Source organism: Pristiophorus japonicus, chromosome 16, assembly GCF_044704955.1.
Source record: "Pristiophorus japonicus isolate sPriJap1 chromosome 16, sPriJap1.hap1, whole genome shotgun sequence".
NCBI classification, from domain to species: Eukaryota; Metazoa; Chordata; class Chondrichthyes; family Pristiophoridae; genus Pristiophorus; species Pristiophorus japonicus.
Genome location: NC_091992.1, coordinates 76,552,077 through 76,576,668, shown reverse-complemented (window position 1 = coordinate 76,576,668; position 24,592 = coordinate 76,552,077). Strand labels below are relative to the sequence as shown.

At 44.8% G+C, this 24,592-nt stretch overlaps 1 protein-coding gene and 1 pseudogene across 1 annotated transcript in view; one reads left to right on the top strand and one right to left on the bottom strand.

Moving 5' to 3' along the window:
* The window catches only part of pkd1b (polycystic kidney disease 1b), a 370,954-nt gene that overhangs the window by 245,962 nt on the left and 100,400 nt on the right, over positions 1 to 24,592 (bottom strand). The gene's annotated exons all lie outside the window — the stretch shown is intronic.
* LOC139227291 (U2 spliceosomal RNA) lies at positions 14,359 to 14,598 on the top strand (annotated as a pseudogene).

The window sequence follows — 24,592 nt, the reverse complement described above, 5'->3', positions numbered from 1 at the left end:
TAGTGCCAATGTAGTACCCAATGTAATGCCCAATGGAATACCCAATGTAGTGCCTAATGTAGTGCCCAATGTAGTGCCAATGTAGTACCCAATGTAGTGCCAATTTAGAGCTAATGTAGTGCCCAATGTAATGCCCAATGTAGTACCCGATGTAGTGCTCAATGTAGTACCCAATGTAATGCCAATGTAATACCCAATGTAGTGCCAATGTAGTGCCAATGTAATACCCAATGTAGTGCCCAATGTAGTGCCAATTTGGTACCCAATGTAGTACCCAATGCAATGCCAATGTAGTGCCAATGTAATGCCAATTTAGGGCCCAATGTAATATCCAATGTAGTGCTCAATGGAGTACCCAATGTCGTGCTTAATGTAGTGCCTAAAGTTGTGCCAATATAGTGCTCAATGTAGTGCCCAATGTAGTACCCATGCAGTGCCAATGTTGCACCAATATAGTACCCAATGTAGTGCCCAATGTAGTGCCAATGTAGTGCCAATGTAGTACCCAATGTAGTGCTCAATGTAGTGCCCAATGTAGTACGAAATGTAGTGACAATGTAGTACCCAATGTAGTACCCAATGTAGTGCCCAAGGTAGTCACAATGTAGTATCCAATATAGTGCCCAATGTAGTGTCCAATGTAGTGCCAATGTAGTGCCCAATGTAGTACCCAATGTCGTACCCAATGTATTACCCAATGTAGTGCTCAATGTAGTGTCCAATGTAGTGTCCAATGTAGTGCCTAATGTAGTGCCCAATGCAATGCCCAATGTAGTACCCGATGTAGTGCCCAATGCAGTGCCCAATGTAGTACAAGATGTAGTGCTCAATGTAGCACCCAGTGCAGTACCCAATATAGTGGCTAATGTAGTGCCCAATGTAGTGCCAATGTAGTGCCAATGTAGTACCCATTGTATTGCCAATGTAGAGCCAATGTAGTGCCCAATGTCGTGCCCGATGTAGTGCCCAATGTAGTGCCCAATGTAGTACCAAATGTAGTGCCCAATGTAGTGTCAATGTAGTGCCAATGTAGTGCTCAATGTAGTACCTAATGTAGTACCAATATAGTGCTCAATGTAGTACCCAATGTCGTGCCAATGTAGTACCCAATGTAGTGCCAATGTAGTGCCGAATGTAGTGCCAATGTAGTGCCCAATGTAGTCCCCATGTAGTGCTCAATGTAGTGCCCAATGTAGTGCCAACATAGTGCCCAATCTAGTGCCAATGTAGTGCCCAATGTAGTGCCAATGTAGTGCCCAATGTAGTGCCAATGTAGTGCCCAATGTAGTGCCAATGTAGTGCCTAATGTAGTACCAAATGTAGTGTTCAATGTAGTGCTCAAAGTAGTGCCCAATGTAGTGCCAATGTAGTGCGAATGTAGTGCCAATGTAGTGTCAATGTAGTGCCCAATGTAGTACCAATGTAGTGCTCAATGTAGTGCCCAATATAGTACCAAATGTAGTGCCAATGTAGTACCCAATGTAGTGCCCAATGTAGTGCCCAATGTAGTACCCAATATAGTACCCAATGTAGTGCCCAATGTAGTGCCAATGTAGTGCCCAATGTAGAGCCAATGTAGAACCCAATGTAGTACCCAATGTAATGCCTAATGCAGTACCCAATGTTGTGCCCAATGTAGTGCCAATGTGGTGCCAATGTGGAGCCAATGTAGTGCCAATGTAATACCCAATGTAGTGCCAATGTAGTGCCAATGTAATACCCAATGTAGTGCCCAATGTAGTGCCAATTTGGTACCCAATGTAGTACCTAATGGAATGCCAATGTAGTGCCAATGTAATGCCAATTTAGGGCCCAATGTAGTATCCAATGTAGTGCTCAATGGAGTACCCAATGTCGTGCTCAATGTAGTGCCCAAAGTAGTGCCAATGTAGTGCCAATGTAGTGCCAATGTAGTACCCAATGTAGTGCCAATGCAGTGCCCAATGTAGTGCCAATATAGTGCTCAATGTAGTGCCCAATGTAGTGCCCATGCAGTGCCAACGTTGCACCAATATAGTACCCAATGTAGTGCCAAAGTAATGCCAATGTAGTACCCAATGTAGTGCCCAATGTAGTGCCAATGTAGTGCCAATGTAGTACCCAATGTAGTGCTCAATGTAGTGCCCAATGTAGTACCAATGTAGTGACAATGTAGTGCGCAATGTAGTGCTCAATGTAGTGCCCAATGTAGTACAAAATGTAGTGCCAATGTAGTACCCAATGTAGTACCCAATGTAGTGCCCAATGTAGTCACAATGTAGTATCCAATATAGTGCCCAATGTAGTGTCCAATGTAGTGCCAATGTAGTGCCCAATGTAGTACCCAATGTCGTACCCAATGTATTACCCAATGTAGTGCTCAATGTAGTGTCCAATGTAGTGCCCAATGTAGTGCCAATGTAGTGCCCAATGTAGTGCCCAATGTAATACCCAATGTAGTGCTCAATGTAGTGTCCAATGTAGTGCCCAATGTAGTACCCAATGTAGTGCCCAATGTAGTGTCCAATGTAGTGCCCAATGTAGTACCCAATGTAGTGCCCAATGTAGTACCCAATGTTATGCCCAATGTAGTACACAATGTAGTGCCCAATGTAGTACCCAATGTAGTGCCCAATGTAGTGCCAATGTAGTACCCAATGTAGTGTCCAATTTAGTGCCCAATGTAGTGCCCAATGTAGTGCCCAATGTAGTACCCAATGTAGTGCCCAATGTAGTGCCCAATGTAGTACACAATGTAATGCCTAAGGTAGTGCCCAATGTAGTGCCCAAGGTAGGGCCCAATGTAGTGCCAAATGTAGTGCCCAATGTAGTGCCAATGTAGTGCCCAATGTAGTACACAATGTAGTGCCCAATGTAGTGCCCAATGTAGTACCCAATGTAGTGCCCAATGTAGTACACAATGTAGTGCCTAAGGTAGTGCCCAATGCAATGCCCAATGTAGTACCCGATGTAGTGCCCAATGTAGTACAGGATGTAGTGCTCAATGTAGCACCCAGTGCAGTACCCAATGTAGTGGCTAATGTAGTGCCAAATGTAGTGCCAATGTAGTACCCATTGTATTGCCAATGTAGAGCCAATGTAGTGCCCAATGTCGTGCCCGATGTAGTGCCCAATGTAGTACCAAATGTAGTGCCCAATGTAGTGTCAATGTAGTGCCAATGTAGTGCTCAATGTAGTACCTAATGTAGTACCAATATAGTGCTCAATGTAGTACCCAATGTAGTGCCAATGTAGTACCCAATGTAGTGCCAATGTAGTGCCGAATGTAGTGCCAATGTAGTGCCCAATGTAGTCCCCATGTAGTGCTCAATATAGTGCCCAATGTAGTGCCAACATAGTGCCCAAACTAGTGCCAATGTAGTGCCCAATGTAGTGCCAATGTAGTGCCCAATGTAGTGCCAATGTAGTGCCTAATGTAGTACCAAATGTAGTGTTCAATGTAGTGCTCAATGTAGTGCCCAATGTAGTGCCAATGTAGTGCTCAATGTAGTACCCAATGTCGTGCCCAATGTAGTGCCAATGTATTGCCAATGTAGTGCCGAATGTAGTGCCAATGTAGTGCCCAATGTAGTCCCCATGTAGTGCTCAATATAGTGCCCAATGTAGTGCCAACATAGTGCCCAAACTAGTGCCAATGTAGTGCCCAATGTAGTGCCAAAGTAGTGCCCAATGTAGTGCCAATGTAGTGCCTAATGTAGTACCAAATGTAGTGTTCAATGTAGTGCTCAATGTAGTGCCCAATGTAGTGCCAATGTAGTGCTCAATGTAGTACCCAATGTCGTGCCCAATGTAGTGCCAATGTACTGCGAATGTAGTGCCAATGTAGTGTCAATGTAGTACCCAATGTAGTGCTCAATGCAGTGCCCAATGTAGTGCCCAATGTAGTGCTAATGTAGTGCCCAATGTAGTGCTCAATGTAGTGCCCAATGTAGTACCAATGTAGTGCTCAATGTAGTGCCCAATATAGTACCAAATGTAGTGCCAATGTAGTACCCAATGTAGTGCCCAATGTAGTGCCCAATGTAGTGCCCAATGTAGTACCCAATATAGTACCCAATGTAGTGCCCAATGTAGTGCCAATGTAGTGCCCAATGTAGAGCCAATGTAGAACCCAATATAGTACCCAATGTAATGCCCAATGTAGTACACAATGTTGTGCCCAATGTAGTGCCAATGTGGTGCCAATGTGGAGCCAATGTAGTGCCAATGTAGTACCCAATGTATTGCCAATGTAGTGCCCAATTTAGTGCCAATGTAGTGCCCAATGTAGTGCCAATGTAGAGACAATGTAGTGCCAATGTAGAGCCAATGTAGTGCCCAATGTAGTGCCAATGTAGTACCCAATGTAGTGCCCAATGGAATACCCAATGTAGTGCCTAATGCAGTGCCCGATGTAGTGCCAATGTAGTACCCAATGTAGTGCCAATGTAGAGCTAATGTAGTGCCCAATGTAATGCCCAATGTAGTACCCGATGTAGTGCTCAATGTAGTACCCAATGTAATGCCAATGTAATACCCAATGTAGTGCCAATGTAGTGCCAATGTAATACCCAATGTAGTGCCCAATGTAGTGCCAATTTGGTACCCAATGTAGTACCCAATGCAATGCCAATGTAGTGCCAATGTAATGCCAATTTAGGGCCCAATGTAGTATCCAATGTAGTGCTCAATGGAGTACCCAATGTCGTGCTCAATGTAGTGCCCAAAGTAGTGCCAATGTAGTGCCAATGTAGTGCCAATGTAGTACCCAATGTAGTGCCAATGCAGTGCCCAATGTAGTGCCAATATAGTGCTCAATGTAGTGCCCAATGTAGTGCCCATGCAGCGCCAATGTTGCACCAATATAGTTCCCAATGTAGTGCCCAATGTAGTGCCAAAGTAATGCCAATGTAGTACGCAATGTAGTGCCCAATGTAGTGCCAATGTAGTGCCAATGTAGTACCCAATGTAGTACGAAATGTAGTGCCAATGTAGTACCCAATGTAGTACCCAATGTAGTGCCCAATGTAGTGCCAATGTAGAGCTAATGTAGTGCCCAATGTAGTGCCCAATGTAGTACCCGATGTAGTGCTCAATGTAGTACCCAATGAAATGCCAATGTAATACCCAATGTAGTGCCAATGTAGTGCCAATGTAATACCCAATGTAGTGCCCAATGTAGTGCCAATTTGGTACCCAATGTAGTACCCAATGCAATGCCAATGTAGTGCCAATGTAATGCCAATTTAGGGCCCAATGTAGTATCCAATGTAGTGCTCAATGGAGTACCCAATGTCGTGCTCAATGTAGTGCCCAAAGTAGTGCCAATGTAGTGCCAATGTAGTACCCAATGTAGTGCCAATGCAGTGTCCAATGTAGTGCCAATATAGTGCTCAATTTGGTGCCCAATGTAGTGCCCATGCAGTGCCAATGTTGCACCAATATAGTACCCAATGTAGTGCCCAATGAGGTGCCAAAGTAATGCCAATGCAGTACCCAATGTAGTGCCCAATGTAGTGCCAATGTAGTGCCAATGTAGTACCCAATGTAGTGCTCAATGTAGTGCCCAATGTAGTAACAATGTAGTGACAATGTAGTGCGCAATGTAGTGCTCAATGTAGTGCCCAATGTAGTACGAAATGTAGTGACAATGTAGTACCCAATGTAGTACCCAATGTAGTGCCCAATGTAGTCACAATGTAGTATCCAATATAGTGCCCAATGTAGTGTCCAATGTAGTGCCAATGTAGTGCCCAATGTAGTACCCAATGTCGTACCCAATGTATTACCCAATGTAGTGCTCAATGTAGAGTCCAATGTAGTGCCCAATGTAGTGCCCAATGTAGTGACAATGTAGTGCCCAATGTAGTGCCCAATGTAGTACCCAATGTAGTGCTCAATGTAGAGTCCAATGTAGTGCCCAATGTAGTACCCAATGTAGTGCTCAATGTAGTGCCCAAAGTAGTGCCAATGTAGTGCCAATGTAGTGCCAATGTAGTACCCAATGTAGTGCCAATGCAGTGCCCAATGTAGTGCCAATATAGTGCTCAATGTAGTGCCCAATGTAGTGCCCATGCAGTGCCAATGTTGCACCAATATAGTACCCAATGTAGTGCCCAATGTAGTGCCTAGGTTATGTCAATGTAGTACCCAATGTAGTGCCCAATGTAGTGCCAATGTAGTTCCAATGTAGTACCCAATGTAGTGCTCAATGTAGTGCCCAATGTAGTACCAATGTAGTGACAATGTAGTGCGCAATGTAGTGCTCAATGTAGTGCCCAATGTAGTACGAAATGTAGTGACAATGTAGTACCCAATGTAGTACCCAATGTAGTGCCCAATGTAGTCACAATGTAGTATCCAATATAGTGCCCAATGTAGTGTCCAATGTTATGCCAATGTAGTGCCCAATGTAGTACCCAATGTCGTGCCCAATGTATTACCCAATGTAGTGCTCAATGTAGTGTCCAATGTAGTGCCCAATGTAGTGCCCAATGTAGTGCCAATGTAGTGCCCAATGTAGTGCCCAATGTAGTACCCAATGTAGTGCTCAATGTAGTGTCCAATGTAGTGCCCAATGTAGTACCCAATGTAGTGCCCAATGTAGTGTCCAATGTAGTGCCCAATGTAGTACCCAATGTAGTGCCCAATGTAGTACCCAACGTAGTGCCCAATGTAATGCCCAATGTAGTGCCCAATGTAGTACACAATGTAGTGCCTAAGGTAGTGCCCAATGTAGTGCCCAATGTAGTGCCAATGTAGTGCCCAATGTAGTGCCCAAAGTAGTGCCCAATGTAGTGCCAATGTAGTGCCCAATGTAGTACCCAACGTAGTGCCCAATGTAATGCCCAATGTAGTACCCAATGTAGTGCCCAATGTAGTGCCCAATGTAGTACACAATGTAGTGCCTAAGGTAGTGCCCAATGTAGTGCCCAATGTAGTGCCCAATGTAGTGCCCAAGATAGTACCCAATGTAGTGCCCAATGTAGTGCCCAAGGTAGTGCCCAATGTAGTGCCAATGTAGTGCTCAATGTAGTGCCCAATGTAGTGCCCATGCAGTGCCAATGTTGCACCAATATAGTACCCAATGTAGTGCCCAATGTAGTGCCAAACTAGTGCCAATGTAGTACCCAATGTAGTGCCCAATGTTGTGCCAATGTAGTACCCAATGTAGTGCTCAATGTAGTGCCCAATGTAGTACCAATGTAGTGACAATGTAGTGCGCAATGTAGTGCTCAATGTAGTTCCCAATGTAGTACGAAATGTAGTGCCAATGTAGTACCCAATGTAGTACCCAATGTAGTGCCCAATGTAGTCCCAATGTAGTACCCAATATAGTGCCCAATGTAGTGTCCAATGTAGTGCCAATGTAGTGTCCAATGTAGTACCCAATGTCGTACCCAATGTATTACCCAATGTAGTGCTCACTGTAGTGTCCAATGTAGTGCCCAATGTAGTGCCCAATGTAGTGCCCAATGTAGTGCCAATGTAGTGCCCGATGTAGTACCCAATGTAGTACCCAATGTAGTGCCCAATGTAGTGCCCAATGTAGTGCCCAATGTAGTACCCAATGTAGTGCCCAATGTAGTGTCCAATGTAGTGCCCAATGTAGTGCCCAAGGTAGTACCCAATGTAGTGCCCAATGTAGTGCCTAAGGTAGTGCCCAATGTAGTGCCCAATGTAGTACCCAATGTAGTACCCAATGTAGTGCCCACATTTAGTGCCCAATGTAATGGCTAAGGTGGTGCCCAATGTAGTGCCCAATGTAGTGCCTAAGGTAGTGCCCAATGTAGTGCCCAATGTAGTGCCCAATGTAGTACCCAATGTAGTGCTCAATGTAGTGTCCAATGTAGTGCCCAATGTAGTACCCAATGTAGTGCCCAATGTAGTGTCCAATGTAGTGCCCAATGTAGTACCCAATGTAGCGCCCAATGTAGTGCCTAATGTAGTACCCAATGTAGTGCCCAATGTAGTACACAATGTAGTGCCCAATGTAGTACCCAATGTAATGCCCAATGTAGTACCCAATGTAGTGCCCAATGTAGTGCCAATGTAGTACCCAATGTAGTGTCCAATTTAGTGCCCAATGTAGTGCCCAATGTAGTACCCAATGTAGTGCCCAATGTAGTGCCCAATGTAGTGCCAATGTAGTCCCCAAAGTAGTGCCCAATGTAGTGCCAATGTAGTGCCCAATGTAGTACCCAGCGTAGTGCCCAATGTAATGCCCAATGTAGTACCCAATGTAGTGCCCAATGTAGTGCCCAATGTAGTACACAATGTAGTGCCTAAGGTAGTGCCCAATGTAGTGCCCAATGTAGTGCCCAATGTAGTGCCCAATGTAGTGCCCAAGGTAGTACCGAATGTAGTGCCCAATGTAGTGCCCAAGGTAGTGCCCAATGTAGTGCCAATGTAGTGCTCAATGTAGTGCCCAATGTAGTGCCCATGCAGTGCCAATGTTGCACCAATATAGTACCCAATGTAGTGCCCAATGTAGTGCCAAAGTAGTGCCAATGTAGTACCCAATGTAGTGCCCAATGTAGTGCCAATGTAGTACCCAATGTAGTGCTCAATGTAGTGCCCAATGTAGTACCAATGTAGTGACAATGTAGTGCGCAATGTAGTGCTCAATGTAGTGCCCAATGTAGTACGAAATGTAGTGCCAATGTAGTACCCAATGTAGTACCCAATGTAGTGCCCAATGTAGTCCCAATGTAGTACCCAATATAGTGCCCAATGTAGTGTCCAATGTAGTGCCAATGTAGTGCCCAATGTAGTACCCAATGTCGTACCCAATGTATTACCCAATGTAGTGCTCACTGTAGTATCCAATGTAGTGCCCAATGTAGTGCCCAATGTAGTGCCCAATGTAGTGCCAATGTAGTGCCCGATGTAGTACCCAATGTAGTACCCAATGTAGTGCTCAATGTAGTGCCCAATGTAGTGCCCAATGTAGTACCCAATGTAGTGCCCAATGTAGTGTCCAATGTAGTGCCCAATGTAGTGCCCAAGGTAGTACCCAATGTAGTGCCCAATGTAGTGCCTAAGGTAGTGCCCAATGTAGTGCCCAATGTAGTACCCAATGTAGTACCCAATGTAGTGCCCACATTTAGTTCCCAATGTAATGGCTAAGGTGGTGCCCAATGTAGTGCCCAATGTAGTGCCTAAGGTAGTGCCCAATGTAGTGCCCAATGTAGTGCCCAATGTAGTACACAATGTAGTGCCCAATGCAGTGCCCAATGTAGTGCCGAAGGTAGTGCCCAATGTAGTGATCAATGTAGTGCCCAATGTAGTGCTTAAGGTAGTGCCCAATGTAGTGCCCAATGTAATGCCCAATGTAGTACCCAATGTAGTGCCTAAGGTAGTGCCCAATGTAGTGCCTAATGTAGTACCCAATGTAGTGCCAATGTAGTGCTCAATGTAGTGCTCAATGTAGTACCCAATGTAGTGCCCAATGTTGTACCCAATGTAGTGCCCAATGCAGTGCCAATGTAGTGCCAATGTAGTACCCAATGTAGTGCCCAATGTAGTGCCCAATGTAGTGCCAATGTAGTGCCCAATGTAGTACCAATGTAGTGCCTAATGTAGAGCCCAATGTAGTGCCCAATGTAGTGCCCAATGTAGTACCCAATGTAGTGCCCAATGTAGTGCCCAATGTAGTGCCAATGTAGTGCCCAATGTAGTGCCCAATGTAGTGCCAATGTAGTGCCCAATGTAGTGCCAATGTAGTGCCCAATGTAGTACCCAATGTAGTGCCCAATGTAGTGCCCAATGTAGTACCCAATGTAGTGCCCAATGTAGTGCCCAATGTAGTACACAATGTAGTGCCTAAGGTAGTGCCCAATGTAGTGCCCAAGGTAGGGCCCAATGTAGTGCCCAATGTAGTGCCCAAGGTAGTACCCAATGTAGTGCCCAATGTAGTGGCCAAGGTAGTGCCCAATGTAGTGCCAATGTAGTGCTCAATGTAGTGCCCAATGTAGTGCCCATGCAGTGCCAATGTTGCACCAATATAGTACCCAATGTAGTGCCCAATGTAGTGCCAATGTAGTGCCAATGTAGTACCCAATGTAGTGCTCACTGTAGTGCCCAATGTAGTACCAATGTAGTGACAATGTAGTGCGCAATGTAGTGCTCAATGTAGTGCCCAATGTAGTACGAAATGTAGTGCCAATGTAGTACCCAATGTAGTACCCAATGTAGTGCCCAATGTAGTCCCAATGTAGTACCCAATATAGTGCCCAATGTAGTGTCCAATGTAGTGCCAATGTAGTGCCCAATGTAGTGCCCAATGTAGTACCCAATGTAGTACCCAATGTAGTGCCCACATTTAGTGCCCAATGTAGTGGCTAAGGTAGTGCCCAATGTAGTGCCCAATGTAGTGCCCAATGTAGTGCCCAATGTAGTACACAATGTAGTGCCCAATGCAGTGCCCAATGTAGTGCCTAAGGTAGTGCCCAATGTAGTGCCCAATGTAGTACCCAATGTAGTGCCTAAGGTAGTGCCCAATGTAGTGCCTAATGTAGTACCCAATGTAGTACCAATGTAGTGCTCAATGTAGTGCTCAATGTAGTACCCAATGTAGTGCCCAATGTTGTACCCAATGTAGTGCCCAATGCAGTGCCAATGTAGTGCCAATGTAGTACCCAATGTAGAGCCCAATGTAGTGCCCAATGTAGTGCCAATGTAGTGCCCAATGTAGTACCAATGTAGTGCCTAATGTAGAGCCCAATGTAGTGCCCAATGTAATACCCAATGTAGTGCCAAAGTAGTGCCCAATGTAGTGCCCAATGTAGTACTAATGTAGTGCCCAATGTAGTGCCCAATGTAGTGCCCAATGTAGTGCCAATGTAGTGCCCAATGTAGTGCCCAATGTAGTACCAATGTAGTGCCCAATGTAGTACCAATATAGTGCCCAATGTAGTGCCAATGTAGTTCCCAATGTAGTGCCAATGTAGTGCCCAATGTAGTGCCAATGTAATGCCCAATGTAGTACCCAATGTAGTGCCCAATGCAGTGCCAATGCAGTGCCAATGTAGTGCCAATGTAGTACCCAATGTAGAGCCCAATGTAGTGCCCAATGTAGTGCCAATGTAGTGCCCAATGTAGTGCCAATGTAGTGCCCAATGTAGTGCCCAATGTAGTACCAATGTAGTGCCCAATGTAGTACCAATATAGTGCCCAATGTAGTGCCAAAGTAGTGCCCAATGTAGTGCCCAATGTAGTACTAATGTAGTGCCCAATGTAGTGCCAATGTAGTGCCCAATGTAGTACCCAATGTAGTGCCCAATGCAGTGCCAATGCAGTGCCAATGTAGTGCCCAATGTAGTACCCAATGTAGTGCCAATGTAGTGCCCAATGTAGTGTCCAATGTAGTACCCAATGTAGTGCCAATGTAGTGCCCAATGTAGTGCCCAATGTAGTACCAAATTAGTGCCAATGTAGTACTCAATGTAGTGCCCAATGTAGTGCCAATGTAGTCCCAATGTAGTACCCAATGTAGTGCCCAATGTAGTGCGAATGTAGTACCCAATGGTGTGCCCAATGTAGTGCCAATGTAGTGCCCAATGTAGTACCAATGTAGTCCCAATGTAGTACCCAATGCAGTGCCCAATGTACTGCGCAATGTAGTGCCAATGTAGTGATAAATGTAGTGCCCAATGTAGTACCCAATGTTATACCCAATGTAGTGCCCAATGTAGTGCAAATGTAGTACCCAATGCAGTGCCCAATGCAGTGCCCAATGTAATTCCCAATGCAGTGCCGAATGTAGTGCCCAATGTAGTGCCCAATGCAGGGGCCAATGTAGTACCCAATGTAGTGCCCAATGTAGTGCCCAATGTAGTATCCAATGTAGTGCCCAATGTAGTGCCCAATGTAGTGCCCAATGTAGTACCAATGTAGTGCCAATGTAGTACCAATGTAGTACCCAATGTCGTACCCAATGTAGTGCGAATGTAATGCCCAATGTAGTACCCAATGTAGTGCCCAATGTAGTGCCCAATGCAGTACCAAATGTAGTGCCCAATGTAGTGCCCAATGTAGTGCCCAATATTGTGCCCAATGCAGTACCCAATGTAGTACTCAATGTCGTACCCAATATAATGCGAATGTAATGCCCAATGTAGTACCCAATGCAGTGCCCAATGTAGTGCCCAATGCAGTACCTAATGTAGTGCTCAATGTAGTACCCAATGTAGTGCCCAATGTAGTGCCAATGTGGTGCCCAATGTAGTGCCCAAAGTAGTGCCAATGTATTGCCCAATGTAGTGCTCAATGTAGTGCCCAATGTAGTGCCCAATGTAGTGCCCAATGTAGTGCCTAATGTAATGCCAATGTAATGCCCAATGTAGTACCAATGTAGTGCCAATGTAGTGCCGGTGTAGTGCCCAATGTAGTGCCCAATGTAGTGCTCAAAGTAGTGCCCAATGGATTGCCAATGTAGTGCCCATTGTAGTGCCAATGTAGTGCCAATGTAGTGCCCATGTAGTGCCCAATCTGGTGCCCAATGTAGTGCCAATGTAGTGCCAATATAGTGCCCAATGTAGTGCCAATATAGTGCCCAATGTAGTGCCCAATGTATTGCCCATTGTAGTGTCCAATGTAGTGCCCAATGTCGTGCCCAATGTAGTACCCAATGTAGTACCCAATGTAGTGCCCAATGTAGTGTCCAATGTAGTGCCCAATGTTGTGTCCAATGAATGTTGAGTTGTGGACAGTTGATGCTAAGCTCCTGCATCAATCAGTTGGACCCACTGCACAAACCGATTAACACCACTCGGTACAAGCTGATGATAAATGATTCAACAGAATACTCAAGAGCAAAATCCTTCAAGTGTGTCGTAAAATTAGGATCATCACTAATGGAGCAGCCATATTGACAGATTTTCTGTGATCAAGGACAGCTTCAGAATTTGCACAGTGACCAATAAATTAAGTTCAATAGCAGCCGTGTCAACGTTACAAAGCACCAATCTAATTGTACAGAGTTCCTTAGTATTCCATAGGGTCACTCACTGTGTAACTGTACAGAGTCACTGTTTCTTCAGGGTAAGGGTCACTCACGATGTAACTGTACAGAGTCATTGTTTATTCAGGGTAAGGGTCACTCACTGTGTAACTGTACAGTGTCACTGTTTATTCAGGGTAAGGTCACTCTCTGTGTAACTGTACAGAGTCACTGTTTATTCAGGGTAAGGTCACTCTCTGTGTAACTGTACAGAGTCACTGTTTATTCAGGGTAAGGGTCACTCGCTGTAACTGTACAGTCACTGTTTATTCAGGGTAAGGTCACTCTCTGTGTAACTGTACAGAGTCACTGTTTATTCAGGGTAAGGGTCAATCATTGTGCAAATGTACAGAGTCACTGTTTATTCAGGGTAAGGGTCATTTACTGTGTAACTGATTGAGTCACTGTTTATTCAGGATGAGGGTCACTCATTGTGTACCTGTAAAGAGTCACTGTTTATTCAGGTTAACGGTCACTCACTGTGTAACTGTACAAAGTCACTGTTTATTCAGGGCAAGGGTCACTCACTGTGTAACTGTACAGAGTCACTGTTTATTCAGGGTAAGGGCACTCACTGTAACTATACAGAGTCACTGTTTATTCAGGGTAAGGGTCACTCACTGTATAAGTGTACAGAGTCACTGATTATTTAGGGTAAGGGTTACTCACTGTAACTGTACAGAGTCACTGTTTATTCAGGGTAAGGGTCACTCACTATGTAACTGTATAGAGTCACTGTTTATTTAGGGTAAGGGTTACTCGCTTTAACAGTACAGAGTCACTGTTTATTTAGGGTAAATGTTACTCACTGTAACAGTACAGAGTCAATGTTTATTCAGGGTAAGGGACACTCACTGTGTAACTATATAGAGTCACTGTTCATTCAGGGTAAGGGTCACTCACTGTAACTGTACAGAGTCACTGTTTATTCAGGGTAAGAGTCACTCATTATGTAACTGTATGGAGTCATTGTTTATTCAGGGTAAGGGCCACTCACTGTGTAACTGTACAGAGTCACTGTTTATTCAGGGAAAGGGTCACTCACTGTGTAACTGTACAGAGTCACTGTTTATTCATTGTAAGGGTCACTCACTGTGTAACTGTACAAAGTCACTGTTGATTCAGGGTAAGGGTCACTCACTGTGTAACTGTACAGAGTCACTGTTTATTCAGGGTAAGGGTCATGCACTGTTTAACTGTACAGAGTCACTGTTTATTCAGGGTAAGGGTTACTCACTGTTACTGTACAGAGTCACTGTTTATTCAGGGTAAGGGCACTCACTGTAACTGTACAGAGTCACTGTTTATTCAGGGTAAGGGTCACTCACTGTGTAACTGCACAGAGTCACTGTTTATTCAGGGTAAGGGCACTCACTGTCGCTTCTCGGCCTTTTGGCTAAGATCATGCGTAACTGACCTGACAGGGGAGTAGCCACCATGACCTCCGGGTGGTTCTCCCTGGATCAGGAAGGTATATGCTTGCTTTTTTGGAAACAGGAGGTGGGTGGGGTGGCTTGACCCATCCACCTCCACGGAGGTGTGTGGGGGGGCCTGACCCATCCACCTCCATGGCACGAACCTGGTATTGCAGTACTTCCAGGAACGGTGCAGTGGCTCTAGGCCTTTTGGCTAAGAGCATTGGCACAGAGTGATCCTTGGCGTGTGCAAGGTGACCTCTGGCGTTTGTGATTTGACAAAGAATTGGAACGATTGGCTACGAATTTCAAAAAAAAATTTTTTTTTTTAAAAACTGTACAGAGTCACTGTTTATTCAGGGTAAGGGTCACTCACTGTATAAGTGTACAGAGTCACCGTTTATTCAGGGTAAGGGTTACTCGCTGTGACTGTACAGAGTCACTGTTTATTCAGGGTAAGGGTCACTCACTGTGTAACTGTGCAGAGTCACTGTTTATTCAGGGTAAGGTTCAATCAAAGTGTAACTGTACAGAGTCATCATTTATTCAGGGTAAGGGTCACTCACTGTGTAACTGTACAGAGTCACTGTTTATTCAGGGTAAGGGTTACTCACTGTAACTGTACAGAGTCACTGTTTATTCAGGGTAAGGGCACTCACTGCAACTGTACAGTGTCACCGTTTATTCAGGGTAAGGGTTACTCGCTGTAACTGTACAGTCACTGTTTATTCAGGGTAAGGGTCACTCACTGTAACTGTGCAGAGTCACTGTTTATTCAGGGTAAGGTTCAATCAAAGTGTAACTGTACAGAGTCACTGTTTATTTAGGGTAAAGGTTACTCACTGTAACAGTACAGAATCACTGTTTATTCAGGGTAAGGGACACTCGCTGTGTAACTGTACAGAGTCACTGTTTATTCGGGGTAAGGGTCACGCAGTGTGTAACTGTACAGAGTCACTGTTTATTCAGGGTAAGGGTTACTCACTGTAACTGTACAGAGTCACTGTTTATTCAGGGTAAGGGTCACTCACTGTGTAACTGTATAGAGTCACTGTTTATTCAGGGTAAGGATCACTCACTGTAACTGTACATAGTCACTGTTTATTCAGGGTAAGGGTCACTCACTGTGTAACTTTATAGAGTCACTGTTTATTACATAGAAACATAGAAACTAGGTGCAGGAGCAGGCCATTCAGCCCTTCTAGCCTGCACCGCCATTCAATGAGTTCATGGCTGAACATGAAACTTCAGTACCCACTTCCTGCTTTCTCGCCATAACCCTTGATCCCCCGAGTAGTAAGGACTTCATCTAACTCCCTTTTGAATATATTTAGTGAACTGGCCTCAACTACTTTCTGTGGTAGAGAATTTCACAGGTTCACCACTCTCTGGGTGAAGAAGTTTCTCCTCATCTCGGTCCGAAATAGCTTACCCCTTATCCTTAGACTGTGACCCCTGGTTCTGGACTTCCCCAACATTGGGAACATTCTTCCTGCATCTAACCTGTCTAAACCCGTCAGAATTTTAAACGTTTCTATGAGGTCCCCTCTCATTCTTCTGAACTCCAGTGAATACAAGCCCAGTTGATCCAGTCTTTCTTGATAGGTCAGTCCCACCATCCCGGGAATCAGTCTGGTGAATCTTCGCTGCACTCCCTCAATAGCAAGAATGTCCTTCCTCAAGTTAGGAGACCAAAACTGTACTCCAGGTGTGGCCTCACCAAGGCCCTGTACAACTGTAGCAACACCTCCCTGCCCCTGTACTCAAATCCCCTCGCTATGAAGGCCAACATGCCATTTGCTTTCTTAACCGCCTGCTGTACCTGCATGCCAACCTTCAATGACTGATGTACCATGACACCCAGGTCTCGTTGCACCTTCCCTTTTCCTAATCTGTCACCATTAAGATAATAGTCTGCCTCTCTGTTTTTACCACCAAAGTGGATAACCTCACATTTATCCACATTATACTTCATCTGCCATGCATTTGCCCACTCACCTAACCTATCCAAGTCACTCTGCAGCCTCATAGCATCCTCCTCGCAGCTCACACTGCCACCCAACTTAGTGTCATCTGCAAATTTGGAGATACTACATTTAATCCCCTCGTCTAAATCATTAATGTACAATGTAAACAGCTGGGGCCCCAGCACAGAACCTTGCGGTACTCCACTGGTCACTGCCTGCCATTCTGAAATGTACCCATTTACTCCTACTCTTTGCTTCCTGTCTGACAACCAGTTCTCAATCCACGTCAGCACACTACCCCCAATCCCATGTGCTTTAACTTTGCACATTAATCTCTTGTGTGGGACCTTGTCGAAAGCCTTCTGAAAGTCCAAATACACCACATCAACTGGTTCTCCTTTGTCCACTTTACTGGAAACATCCTCAAAAAATTCCAGAAGATTTGTCAAGCATGATTTCCCTTTCACAAATCCATGCTGACTTGGACCTATCATGTCACCATTTTCCAAATGCGCTGCTATGACATCCTTAATAATTGATTCCATCATTTTACCCACTACTGAGGTCAGGCTGACCGGTCTATAATTCCCTGTTTTCTCTCTCCCTCCTTTTTTAAAAAGTGGGGTTACATTGGCTACCCTCCACTCGATAGGAACTGATCCAGAGTCAATGGAATGTTGGAAAATGACTGTCAATGCATCCGCTATTTCCAAGGCCACCTCCTTAAGTACTCTGGGATGCAGTCCATCAGGCCCTGGGGATTTATCGGCCTTCAATCCCATCAATTTCCCCATCACAATTTCCCGACTAATGAAGATTTCCCTCAGTTCCTCCTCCTTACTAGACCCTCTGACCCCTTTTATATCCGGAAGGTTGTTTGTGTCCTCCTTAGTGAATACCGAACCAAAGTACTTGTTCAATTGGTCTGCCATTTCTTTGTTCCCCGTTATGACTTCCCCTGATTCTGACTGCAGGGGATCTACGTTTGTCTTTACTAACCTTTTTCTCTTTACATACCTATAGAAACTTTTGCAATCCGCCTTAATGTTCCCTGCAAGCTTCTTCTCGTACTCCATTTTCCCTGCCCTAATCAAACCCTTTGTCCTCCTCTGCTGAGTTCTAAATTTCTCCCAGTCCCCGGGTTCGCTGCTATTTCTGGCCAATTTGTATGCCACTTCCTTGGCTTTAATACTATCCCTGATTTCCCTAAACAGCCACGGTTGAGCCACCTTCCCTTTTTTATTTTTACGCCAGACAGGAATGTACAATTGTTGTAATTCATCCATGCGGTCTCTAAATGTCTGCCATTGCCCATCCACAGTCAACCCCTTAAGTATCATTCACCAATCTATCCTAGCCAATTCACGCCTCATACCTTCAAAGTTACCCTTCTTTAAGTTCTGGACCATGGTCTCTGAATTAACTGTTTCATTCTCCATCCTAATGCAGAATTCCACCATATTATGGTCACTCTTCCCCAAGGGGCCTCGCACAATGAGATTGCTAATTAATCCTCTCTCATTACACAACACCCAGTCTAAGATGGCCTCCTCCCTAGTTGGTTCCTCGACATATTGGTCGAGAAAACCATCCCTTATGCACTCCAGGAAATCCTCCTCCACAATATTGCTTCCAGTTTCGCTAGCCCAATCTATGTGCATATTAAAGTCACCCATTATAACTGCTGCACCTTTATTGCATGCACCCCTAATTTCCTGTTTGATGCCCTCCCCAACATCACTACTACTGTTTGGAGGTCTGTACACAACTCCCACTAACGTTTTTTGCCCTTTGGTGTTCTGCAGCTCTACCCATATAGATTCCACATCATCCAAGCTAATGTCTTTCCTAACTATTGCATTAATCTCCTCTTTAACCAGCAATGCTACCCCAACTCCTTTTCCTTTTATTCTATCCTTCCTGAATGTTGAATACCCCTGGATGTTGAGTTCCCAGCCCTGATCATCCTGGAGCCACGTCTCCGTAATCCCAATCACATCATATTTGTTAACATCTATTTGCACAGTTAATTCATCCACCTTATTGCGGATACTCCTTGCATTAAGACACAAAGCCTTCAGGCTTGTTTTTTTAACACCCTTTGTCCTTTTAGAATTTTGCTGTACAGTGGCCCTTTTTGTTCTTTGCCTTGGGTTTCTCTGCCCTCCACTTTTCCTCATCTCCTTTCGGTCTTTTGCTTTTGCCACCTTTTTGTCTCCCTCTGTCTCCCTGCATTGGTTCCCATCCCCCTGCCATTTTAGTTTAACTCCTCCCCAACAGCACTAGCAAACACTCCCCCTAGGACATTGGTTCCGGTCCTGCCCAGGTGCAGACCGTCCGGTTTGTACTGGTCCCACCTCCCCCAGAACCGGTTCCAATGCCCCAGGAATTTGAATCCCTCCCTGCTGCAACACTGCTCAAGCCACGTATTCATCTGCGCTATCCTGCGAATCCTACTCTGACTAGCACGTGGCACTGGTAGCAATCCCGAGATTACTACTTTTGAGGTCCTACTTTTTAATTTAGCTCCTAGCTCCTTAAATTCGTTTCGTAGGACCTCATCCCTTTTTTTTACCTATGTCGTTGGTACCAATGTGCACCACGACTGTATAGAGTCACTGTTTATTCAGGGTAAGGATCACTCACTGTAACTGTACAGAGTCACTGTTTATTCAGCATAAGGGTCACTCATTCTGTAACTGTATAGAGTCACTGTTTATTCAGGGTAAGGGCCACTCACTGTGCAACTGTACATAATCACTGTTTATTCAGGGTAAGGGTCACTCACTGTAACTGTACAGATTCACTATTTATTCAGGGTAAGGGTCACTCACTGTGTAACTGTACAGATTCACTGTTTATATAGGGTAAGGGTTACTCACTGTAACTGTACAGATTCACTGTTTATTCAGGGTAAGGGTCACTCACTGTAACTGTGCAGAGTCACTGTCTATTCAGGGTAAGGATCACTCACTGTGTAACTGTACAAAGTCACTGTTTATTCAGGATAAGGGTCACTCATTATGTAACTGTATAGAGTCTCTGTTTATTCAGGGTAAGGGTCACTTACTGTGTAACTGTATAGAGTCACTGTTTATTCAGGGTAAGGGTCACTCACTGTAACTGTACAGAGTCACTGTTCATTCAGGGTAAGGGCCACTCACCGTGTAACTGTATCGAGTCACTGTTTATTCAGGGTAAGGATCACTCATTGTGTAACTGTATAGAGTCCCTGTTTATTCAGGGTAAGGGTCACTCACTGTGTAACTGTACAGAGTCACTGTTTATTCAGGGTAAGGATCACTCATTGTGTAACTGTATAGAGTCCCTGTTTATTCAGGGTAAGGGTCACTCACTGTGTAACTGTACAGAGTCACTGTTTATTCAGGGTAAGGGTCACTCACTGTGTAACTGTACAGAGTCACTGTTTATTCAGGGTAAGGGTCACTCACTGTGTAACTGTATAGAGTCACTGTTTATTCAGGGTAAGGGCACTCACTGTAACTGTACAGAGTCACTGTTTATTCAGGGTAAGGGTCACTCACTGTGTAACTGTACAGAGTCACTGTTTATTCAGGGTAAGGGTCACTCGCTGTGTTACTGATTAGATTCACTATTTATTCAGGATGAGAGTCACTCATTGTGTAACTGTGCAGAGTCACTGTTTATTCAGGGTAAGGGTCACTGACTGTAACTCTACAGAGTCACTGTTTATTCAGGGTAAGGGTCACTGACTGTAACTCTACAGAGTCACTGTTTATTCAGGGTAAGGGACACTCACTTTGTTACTGTACAGAGTCACTGTTTATTCAGGGTAAGGGTCACTCATTATGTAACTGTATAGAGTCACGGTTTATTCAGGGTAAGGGACACTCACTGTGTAACTGTACAGAGTCACTGTCTATTCAGGGTAATGGTCACTTACTGTAACTGTACAGACTCACTGTTTATTCAGGGTAAGGGTCACTCGCTGTGTAACTGTACAGCGTCACTGTTTATTCTGGGTAAAAGTCACTTGCTGTGTAACTGATTAGAGACGCTGTTTATTCAGGGTAAGGGTCACTCATTGTGTCACTGTACAGAGTCACTGTTTATTCAGGGTTAGGGTCACTCACTGTGTAACTGTACAGAGTCACTATTTATTCAGGGTAAGGGTCACTCACTGTGTAACTGTACAGATTCACTGTTTATATAGGGTAAGGGTTACTCACTGTAACTGTACAGAGCCACTGTTTATTCAGGGTAAGGGTCACTCACTGTAACTGTGCAGAGTCACTGTCTATTCAGGGTAAGGATCACTCACTGTGTAATTGTACAGAGTCACTGTTTATTCAGGATAAGGGTCACTCATTATGTAACTGTATAGAGTCTCTGTTTATTCAGGGTAAGGGTTACTTACTGTGTAACTGTATAGAGTCACTGTTTATTCAGGGTAAGGGCCACTCACTGTGTAACTGTACAGAGTCACTGTTTATTCAGGGTAAGGGTCACGCAGTGTGTAACTGTACAGAGTCACTGTTTATTCAGGGTAAGGGTCACTCACTTTGTAACTGTATAGAGTCACTGTTTATTCAGGGTAAGGATCACTCACTGTAACTGTACATAGTCACTGTTTATTCAGGGTAAGGGTCACTCACTGTGTAACTGTATAGAGTCACTGTTTATTACATAGAAACATAGAAACTAGGTGCAGGAGCAGGCCATTCAGCCCTTCTAGCCTGCACCGCCATTCAATGAGTTCATGGCTGAACATGAAACTTCAGTACCCACTTCCTGCTTTCTCGCCATAACCCTTGATCCCCCGAGTAGTAAGGACTTCATCTAACTCCCTTTTGAATATATTTAGTGAACTGGCCTCAACTACTTTCTGTGGTAGAGAATTTCACAGGTTCACCACTCTCTGGGTGAAGAAGTTTCTCCTCTCTCGGTCCGAAATAGCTTACCCCTTATCCTTAGACTGTGACCCCTGGTTCTGGACTTCCCCAACATTGGGAACATTCTTCCTGCATCTAACCTGTCTAAACCCGTCAGAATTTTAAACGTTTCTATGAGGTCCCCTCTCATTCTTCTGAACTCCAGTGAATACATGCCCAGTTGATCCAGTCTTTCCTGATAGGTCAGTCCCACCATCCCGGGAATCAGTCTGGTGAATCTTCGCTGCACTCCCTCAATAGCAAGAATGTCCTTCCTCAAGTTAGGAGACCAAAACTGTACTTCAGGTGTGGCCTCACCAAGGCCCTGTACAACTGTAGCAACACCTCCCTGCCCCTGTACTCAAATCCCCTCGCTATGAAGGCCAACATGCCATTTGCTTTCTTAACCGCCTGCTGTACCTGCATGCCAACCTTCAATGACTGATGTACCATGACACCCAGGTCTCGTTGCACCCTCCCTTTTCCTAATCTGTCACCATTCAGATAATAGTCTGCCTCTCTGTTTTTACCACCAAAGTGGATAACCTCACATTTATCCACATTATACTTCATCTGCCATGCATTTGCCCACTCACCTAACCTATCCAAGTCACTCTGCAGCCTCATAGCATCCTCCTCGCAGCTCACACTGCCACCCAACTTAGTGTCATCTGCAAATTTGGAGATACTACATTTAATCCCCTCGTCTAAATCATTAATGTACAATGTAAACAGCTGGGGCCCCAGCACAGAACCTTGCGGTACTCCACTGGTCACTGCCTGCCATTCTGAAAAGTACCCATTTACTCCTACTCTTTGCTTCCTGTCTGACAACCAGTTCTCAATTCACGTCAGCAAACTGCCCCCAATCCCATGTGCTTTAACTTTGCACATTAATCTCTTGTGTGGGACCTTGTCGAAAGCCTTCTGAAAGTCCAAATACACCACATCAACTGGTTCTCCTTTGTCCACTTTACTGGAAACATCCTCAAAATATTCCAGAAGATTTGTCAAGCATGATTTCCCTTTCACAAATCCATGCTGACTTCGACCTATCATGTCACCATTTTCCAAATGCGCTGCTATGACATCCTTAATAATTGATTCCATCATTTTACCCACTACTGAGGTCAGGCTGACCGGTCTATAATTCCCTGTTTTCTCTCTCCCTCCTTTTTTAAAAAGTGGGGTTACATTGGCTACCCTCCACTCGATAGGAACTGATCCAGAGTCAATGGAATGTTGGAAAATGACTGTCAATGCATCCGCTATTTCCAAGGCCACCTCCTTAAGTACTCTGGGATGCAGTCCATCAGGCCCTGGGGATTTATCGGCCTTCAATCCCATCAATTTCCCCATCACAATTTCCCGACTAATAAAGATTTCCCTCAGTTCCTCCTCCTTACTAGACCCTCTGACCCCTTTTATATCCGGAAGGTTGTTTGTGTCCTCCTTAGTGAATACCGAACCAAAGTACTTGTTCAATTGGTCTGCCATTTCTTTGTTCCCCGTTATGACTTCCCCTGATTCTGACTGCAGGGGATCTACGTTTGTCTTTACTAACCTTTTTCTCTTTACATACCTATAGAAACTTTTGCAATCCGCCTTAATGTTCCCTGCAAGCTTCTTCTCGTACTCCATTTTCCCTGCCCTAATCAAACCCTTTGTCCTCCTCTGCTGAGTTCTAAATTTCTCCCAGTCCCCGGGTTCGCTGCTATTTCTGGCCAATTTGTATGCCACTTCCTTGGCTTTAATACTATCCCTGATTTCCCTAAACAGCCACGGTTGAGCCACCTTCCCTTTTTTATTTTTACGCCAGACAGGAATGTACAATTGTTGTAATTCATCCATGCGGTCTCTAAATGTCTGCCATTGCCCATCCACAGTCAACCCCTTAAGTATCATTCACCAATCTATCCTAGCCAATTCACGCCTCATACCTTCAAAGTTACCCTTCTTTAAGTTCTGGACCATGGTCTCTGAATTAACTGTTTCATTCTCCATCCTAATGCAGAATTCCACCATATTATGGTCACTCTTCCCCAAGGGGCCTCGCACAATGAGATTGCTAATTAATCCTCTCTCATTACACAACACCCAGTCTAAGATGGCCTCCCCCCTAGTTGGTTCCTCGACATATTGGTCGAGAAAACCATCCCTTATGCACTCCAGGAAATCCTCCTCCACCGTATTGCTTCCAGTTTGGCTAGCCCAATCTATGTGCATATTAAAGTCACCCATTATAACTGCTGCACCTTTATTGCATGCACCCCTAATTTCCTGTTTGATGCCCTCCCCAACATCACTACTACTGTTTGGAGGTCTGTACACAACTCCCACTAACGTTTTTTGCCCTTTGGTGTTCTGCAGCTCTACCCATATAGATTCCACATCATCCAAGCTAATGTCTTTCCTAACTATTGCATTAATCTCCTCTTTAACCAGCAATGCTACCCCACCTCCTTTTCCTTTTATTCTATCCTTCCTGAATGTTGAACACCCCTGGATGTTGAGTTCCCAGCCCTGATCATCCTGGAGCCACGTCTCCGTAATCCCAATCACATCATATTTGTTAACATCTATTTGCACAGTTAATTCATCCACCTTATTGCGGATACTCCTTGCATTAAGACACAAAGCCTTCAGGCTTGTTTTTTTAACACCCTTTGTCCTTTTAGAATTTTGCTGTACAGTGGCCCTTTTTGTTCTTTGCCTTGGGTTTCTCTGCCCTCCACTTTTCCTCATCTCCTTTCGGTCTTTTGCTTTTGCCTCCTTTTTGTCTCCCTCTGTCTCCCTGCATTGGTTCCCATCCCCCTGCCATATTAGTTTAACTCCTCCCCAACAGCACTAGCAAACACTCCCCCTAGGACATTGGTTCCGGTCCTGCCCAGGTGCAGACCGTCCGGTTTGTACTGGTCCCACCTCCCCCAGAACCGGTTCCAATGCCCCAGGAATTTGAATCCCTCCCTGCTGCAACACTGCTCAAGCCACGTATTCATCTGCGCTATCCTGCGAATCCTACTTTGACTAGCACGTGGCCCTGGTAGCAATCCCGAGATTACTACTTTTGAGGTCCTACTTTTTAATTTAGCTCCTAGCTCCTTAAATTCGTTTCGTAGGACCTCATCCCTTTTTTTTACCTATGTCGTTGGTACCAATGTGCACCACGACTGTATAGAGTCACTGTTTATTCAGGGTAAGGATCACTCACTGTAACTGTACAGAGTCACTGTTTATTCAGCATAAGGGTCACTCATTCTGTAACTGTATAGATTCACTGTTTATTCAGGGTAAGGGCCACTCACTGTGCAACTG